Genomic DNA, 7,550 nt, shown 5'->3' with positions numbered 1-7,550 from the left:
GTGCAATGTGCAGAAAGTCTCTGTATTAAGGTGACTGTGCTGCGTCCCTTCGCCAATCACCACTGGTGCTCAAAATGGTAAGAAGGCTCACTTACCAGATGGAATGGATTCCTGATGGCATACGCCAATAGGAATCAAAAAAGCTTAGTCTTTATGCCTCCAGGCTCCTAACTTCCGCTAGGGTCCTCAGGGTATGGATATCTCCCAGCTAAGGGTCCTCAAGATGTGATTATCTCCCAGCGGGATGGCGGACACAGGACTCCTCTCCCCCGAGTACTTGGTGGCTCAAAGTTTGGGGATAAAAACAAAAGGACTTCTACTCGTGCAGAGTGTTAAAACTCCTTTATTTTATCCACATAAGACAAATAAAACCACTGCAAGTTCCTTGTAAAAGCATTCCGGAATGGGTGGGCACTTCCGAAGACGTCACATTCTGATGAAACGCATCAAGTTGGCATGTACGTTGGCTCGCTCTGAAGTCCGCTGGTGGAACGCACGCCGTAGACCACACTTCCGGGTCTGGCGAAACCAACGCTACACACACACGGAAAAAATCCAACCGTGAGGCTGGGGTACATACCGGGTGGGCCAGGAGCAATTTTACTTTTACACTTTTATCCGTTTTGAAGGACTGTCGTTAGGACTTTGCTGGATTGATTTTATATTTGAATATTTTGCACATGTTTTGAAGTGGGGTGTTTTTTATTGAGTGCCCACCCATTCCGGAATCCTTTTACAAGGAACTTGCAGTGGTTTAGTGCATTCCTTTCATGTGGGTGCAGGGGCACTTGCAAGGCCCTGGGTAATGTTGGTGGTCAAGCCTGGGGGGCCCAGGCCTAAAGCTTTGTATGGGGGCCCACATTTTCTGATGGCTGCCCTGTGACCACTTACCCATCAAGGCATGAACTCCAGTTGCCTTCTGAAGACATGCTGTGGTATCTGGCACCAAGCCACCAGTAGCAGATCCTTACAGTAAACTGCTCTGTGCTACAGTATTGCACAGAGTGACCCCTTACCTCCTACTTCGGGTTCCAGCACTGTTCTCCTTTTCTGAGTGTGCCTCCATTGCAAGCTGTGTTCTATGGATGGGGGTACACTTGAGGGTGCGCTTTGGAGATAGGCTGTGTGAATCCATAGACAGACACCCAGGGTAGCTTGGCCCTGCCCCCCCAGTTTCTGCTCACAGGATTTGATAGATGGCAGCAGGAGCCAAAGGCTCCTCCTGCTGCCTTTGTGTCTTGTGAATCCAGGGTGAGTGGAGAAACAGGCAACGAAATGGATCAAGTGAGGTATTTAGGGGGGCGTACCACTACTGTGACATTTTTTTTACCTTAACCACTTGCAGACCAGCCACTGCAAAGATACTGCCGCAAAGTGGCACTATTGCGCGAAACGACATACCTGTACGTCATTTCATTCAATAGCCACTAGATGGCGCGATCGTGACGTGATTGGCTAGCAGGGATGTCAATCAGCGAGTCCAATGGACCAGTTTTCCACCGGCCTCCCGCGATCATCCCGGGAGAGGCAGAATGGCGGTCTGCCTATATAAACAAGACAGATCGCTGTTGTGCAAGGGGACAAGATGGAGATCTTGTGTTCCTGCTAAGCAGGAAGCAGGATGTCTGTCTTCCCCCAATCAGCGCAACCCCCCCCCAACAGTTAGTAAGCACCCCTAGGGACACACCTAACCCGATCCCTGCCAGTGTCATTAGTGCAGTGACAGTGCCTTTTTTTTTTAGCACTGATCACTTTATTAGTGTCACTAGCCCCCAAAAGTGTTATAAGTGTCAGTTAGATGTCCGATTTGTCTGCCGCAATGTCATAGTTCTGCTAAAAAAATCGCTGATCGCCGCCATGACTAGTACAAACCAATCAATATACAATTATTGTTTTTTAACAAAAATATGTAGCAGAATACATATTGGCCTAAATTAATTTAAAAAAAAAAAATAAAAAAAAAAAGGATTTAAAAAAAAAAAAAAAAAAAAAGTTTATTGGCTGTATTTTATAGCAGAAATTATTCTTTTTTTTTTTTCCAAAATTGTCGTAAAAAATAAACACAGAGGTGATAAAATAGCACCAAAAGAAAGCTCTGTTTGTGGGGAAAAAAGACTTCAGTTTATTTGGGTACAGCGGTGCACAACCGCGCAATTGTCCATTAATGTAAGTAATGCAAGTAATGCAGTGCCGGATCGCAAAAAAATGGCCTGGTCATTAAGGGGGAAAATCTTCTGGTCCAGAAGTGGTTAACATAGAGAAACCATTAAAAGGTAAAAAAATAAAAAAATTTTGCCTTTAGACACATTGGAGGAGATTTACCAAAACTGGAGAGTGCAAACTCCGGAGCAGCTCTGCATAGAAACCAATCATTTTCCAGCTTTTATTGTCAAAGTTTAACTGAACAACCTGACGTTAGAAGCTGATTGGCTACTGTGCACAGCTGCACCAGATTTTGACTAAATCTCCCCCGTTAAGTCCTGTAAGTTGCTAGGTGGGGCCTCCATGCATCAGACTTGCTTTTCCAGCACGTACCACAAATGCTCAATTGGACTGAGATCTGGAGAATTTGGAGGCCAAGTCAACACCTCCAACTCATTGTGTTCCGGCTCAAACCATTCTTCAGACCAAGCCAGGGTTGCCACCTTATCTCTTTAAAACTGAACACCTATGAATTACACTGGGGCTAATATAATGCAGATAAGGCACAGAGTTTAACGCGGAGGTCCGGCCTCAAATACCTTTTTAAACTAAAAATACCCCTATAATACTAATCCATTGCCCTTTACAGCACCGCTATTCTCATACTTACAAGGTGTACAGTATTGGATTTTAGTCAAAATCTTACTTTTAAAAACGCTGTCTGGGCGCGGCCATCTTAGACTTGGGCATCTGAAGCCGCAGTGTAATCTGCTGTGTCCTTCTTCCTGATTCCAGGGAGTGTTCTGGGAGTTTTTCCTGATTTCAGCCTCCTGGGAGTGATGACAAACAGCTCCCAGGATGCAATGCAAAGGCAGAAGTGATGTCTGTGGCCGCAGCCACAGAGGGGGGAGAAGGAGGAAGTACAATCAAAAATGCCCTGAAAATAAGGTAAGGGACCTCCGAAAAAAATTGAAAATGCCCAACTGTTGATCAGCATAGCAAGCTCTCCAGGAATCACTAAAGTTGCAAAATAGGCCCGAACTCCACTTTAATTACCACCTTAATAAGCCACAGAACCTGTGTAATTCATATGTGTTCAGGTTTAAAGGGATGACTTGGCAACTAGGAATGGGCTCAGGTGTGTTCGGAATCGCACCTTGCTCGCTCCCGCCAGGAAGCTGACACTGCACACCACTAATCACAGGCAGTGAGACATTTCCTGGTCCGCAGCTGCCGATTGGCACAAATGTCTCACTGTCTGTGATTAGCGGTGTGCAGTGTCGGGTTTCTGGCGGGATTGGGCAGGTGGGATCCCGAACACGCCAGAGGCCATCTCTAGTGGCAACCCAAGACCAGGCAACCTTCTTCCATTGTGCTGATGCTCATGTGCCCATTATAGGTGCTTTTGGCTGTGGGCACCCTGACGGGTCTGACACTACGCAGACTAGGGCTGAACGATAGTCGATATGATATCGACTATCGTTCTGTGGCCGTAGGCAATATTCATATCACCGAGGTCACAATATTTGCATAGGCAGGGGGAGGGACTCGGAGGAGGGCAGGAGGACTCACAGACTTCTGTGTTAGGCAGGGACTCGGAGGAGAACTCACACATCCATCCCACTGCAGGCTGCAGCCCGCCCCACACGTTCAGTGAGTCTCACTCTCCGCCCTAGTTTTCTCAATGGCACATTCAGGGAACCAATCACGCCGTGAGCAGCTGCACAGCTAACCAATCACGCGTGCCTGCACACCTGATTGGTTCGCTGTGCCGCTACTCACGGCGTGATTGGTTCCCTGAATGTGCCATTGAGAAAACTAGGGCGGAGAGTGAGACTCACTGAACGTGTGGGGCGGGCTGCAGCCTGCACGAGTGAGTAATGTAATGTATGCGGCTGTGCTCTTTTCTAATCCACCGCTCCAGCCTCCTACCACCACTGCCAGTAGCAGTATGTATGTGAAATACAATAAATAATCTATATTGACATGGTGTGTATAAAAAAAAAAAAAGGAAAAGTAGGTGTATGTATGTATATGTAGAGGAAAATAAATTATTAATAATTCAGAGGTGATTTATATATTAATAATTTATTTTCCTCTACATATACATACATACATCTACTTTTCCCTTTTTGTATACACACCATGTCAATATAGATTATTTATTGTATTTCACATATATACTGGCAGCACCAATCACTTCCTCTTCCTTTTTATAATTTATTATATAACCCCTTCCAGGGTTATATTCTGAAGTGGGCTGCAGCCAACCTCCTTTATATTTCTCCATATAAAGGACGGGTCCCACAATATCGCAATATATATCGTTGGAAAAAAAATATCCCAATATATTTTTTTTCCAATATCGTGCAGGCCTAACGCAGACCCATACACAACTAACTGCAATCCACTGTGTGTTCTGACATATTTCTGTTGGAACTACATGGAGCCAGCCTTCTCTCCCCATGCACACCAGTGAGCCTTGGCCGACCATTACCCTGTCCCTGGTTTTCCTTCCTTGGATCACTTTTGGTGACCCCTGCAAACCAGGAACGTCCCGCAAAAGCTGCTTTGGAGTTGCTCTGACCCATTCTTACCATTACAATTTGGCTCTTTTCAAAGTTGCTCGGATCTGAACACTTGCCCACTTTTTCTAATTTAAAGGCCCCTTTCACACGGGCTTTCTGATCCGGTCCGCCTGCCAGTTTTTCAGGTGGACCTGATCGGAGGCTCCATGTACCTCTATGGGGCAGCAGAGGTCAGCGGAGACATGTCGGCTGACACCCGCTGCTATCCGATCCTGTCTGTGAAATCCAAACTGGTGGAAACCCTATTTTCCATCCATGAAAGATCAGATCGGATGAAAACGGACAGGCGGTTTTCATCCGATCTTCCATAGAGGAGAGCAGGGATCTGACAGGTCTATCTCTGCACACAGAGCGGAGACGGACCTGTCATCCGCCTGCTCAGCGGGGATCGGCGGATCGATCCCCATTGAGCAAAAAAGAGTCCGCCCGTGTGAAAGGACCCTAACACATCAAATTTAAAGACAGCATATTACTTGCGGCCTAATATATCCCGCCCACTCCGATGCCATTGTTACAAGATAATCAATATTATTCATGTAACCTGTCAGTGGTTATAATGTTATGGTTGATCAGTGTACACTATATGTAAATCACTGCAAAGATTGTCGGCGCGATATAAAAGCTTGAAATAAATTAAAGTTTTCTTTTATTAATACATACAAAGACATAGAACTTCTATTGTCAAATAACTGACATACAACATGTCTGCACTTAAATAAGGAATATTCCCTCTGTGTCTAGAATGCTGACGGTGACGTTGCATCCACCATCAGTGTTCGACAAAATATAAGAGCACGGGTGTCAAACACAAGGCCTGGGGGCCGAATCTGGCCCGCCAGGCCACTACATGTGGTCCTTACACCTCTCCTGCAGCTACGGCACCCCCTCAATTCCGTACCGGCCATGTTTTAGCTGTCGGCAGCAGAGAGGACGACAGAACTCCTCCGCCAGACCTTTTGCTTCTCTGTGCAGTCACACAGAGGCTCATGTCCAATCCCCTCACACCGTCTCAGCAGTCAGTAGCAGAGAGGAGGACAGAACTGCTCCTAGAGATCCTGCGCCTCTCTGTGGCACACCTTGGCACTCCAGATGTTTTGGAACTACATTCCCTATAATGCTCATGCACTTTGCAGTGTAGTTGAGCAGGATGGGAAATGTAGTTCCAAAACATCTGGGGTGCCAAGGTTCGCCATCACTAGTCTCTGCCTCCTCTGGTCTCAGCATTCAGCAGACTCTGGCAGATGACTCCAGCCTTCCTCTTGTCCTCCTCCAGACCCTGCATTCTCTGCTTCCCAGCTCTGTCCCTATCTTCTTACTGGTAGCAGCACATGGTAACGGGGGTGCACTGTGATGTAAGGGAGTGTGGGGGACTCAAGACTTCTGATGGTGGGGGGGGGGGGGGGGGAGCTCTTTAGATCTGATGTAAAGGGGGGGGGGGGTGGTCTGGACATCTAGTTTTACAGATGCAACCGGCCCTTTGAGGGCAACCATAATGCTGATGTGGCCCTTGATGAAATAGAGTTTGACACCCCTCTACAAGGGGTTTAGTAAGGCTAGCCTTATATGCTTATATGCCTAGTACACACTATTCATTTTTTTATTGTTCAACCCAGCGGGGCATAAAGAAAAATAACTGACCGCTCCAGGGAAGCCGCTGTACTAACCATGCGATGTTAGTACTGCAATCTCCCCCTGCTGTGCTATCGTGTTCTGACAGGGGGACAGCCCCCCAGCTATAGTCCCTTTTTAAGGATGGAGATGGGTGTGCTTCTGCATATTTATGTTTGTAAAATTGCATTTTTTGTACTCCATACATTTTAATATTTTTAATTTGGGTAGGAAGTGATGCTCTGGGTGATGCCTAGACCCCTGATTTTCATTTCATAGCTGTAGACTGAGATTCTTGGGGGGGAATTCCTCTATCATTAACAGACTGCATTTCCACTGGCCACCACAGGAGGCACTGATGTAGAATACAAAGCCAAATTCTTATTTGCAATGTTACAGCCACAGCTGGATGGCAGCTATTCACCGAATTTATCCTTCTCCTTACAGTGCCTGAAAGGTAGTTTGCAGCAATACCAAGCAGCACCAAAATGACAGGACTTATGGGACAGTGGAGCTCAAAGAATAGTACTTGAATAAATATGGATAGAATATGCAAACAAAGCCTTTTTTTTCTGGATGGGAAATAAAGGGTAACCCCCCAGGAGAACACAGATAGTAAAAATAAATCCCAATAGGGGTTTTTTCCCTTTCCCACCCCATCTGAAACTATTTGCATGTCCAAAGCTTCTTTTTGTCCATACTTCTCCTTTGGATCACAGGAGAGCAGTTTGTTCAGCACTCCTGTAACCTGACTTTAGTCCGCTGTCAGTGAACGTCACTCAGCAAGTCCAGAGGCTGGATCCATCCTGACTTTACAGTCAGGATCCACCCAGAAGGATGGATCGGCAGATGGCTCAGCCTCTCAGCGAGTCATTGGAAGACTGAGCCAGCCACTCCCACCCCACTGCACAACCCGGCACTCCAGTTAGCGCTGGAGGGGCAGTAGAGAAAACCGGTGACTGACGGTCACGGCTCTCTGCTCAGAGCAGAGGACAGAACTGAGCCATCAGCAGTGTTTGATCGCTCAGTGCAGAGGCAGCAGGGAACAGACGCAGCATTGGATCGATGCTGCATCCACCTAGGCGTGTATACATTTTTTTTTTTTGGAAATCTGAACATCTCTTTTAACTGCCTAATTTGTAAGAACATCTGTAAGCTGTGCTAGGTCCAAACATGCTATGCACCCAGATGAACTAGAGCAGAATTCAATGT

This window comes from Pelophylax lessonae, assembly GCF_965119305.1.
Source record: "Pelophylax lessonae genome assembly, chromosome: 7".
Classification (NCBI taxonomy): domain Eukaryota; kingdom Metazoa; phylum Chordata; class Amphibia; order Anura; family Ranidae; genus Pelophylax; species Pelophylax lessonae.
Note: the sequence above shows the minus strand (reverse complement) of the source record.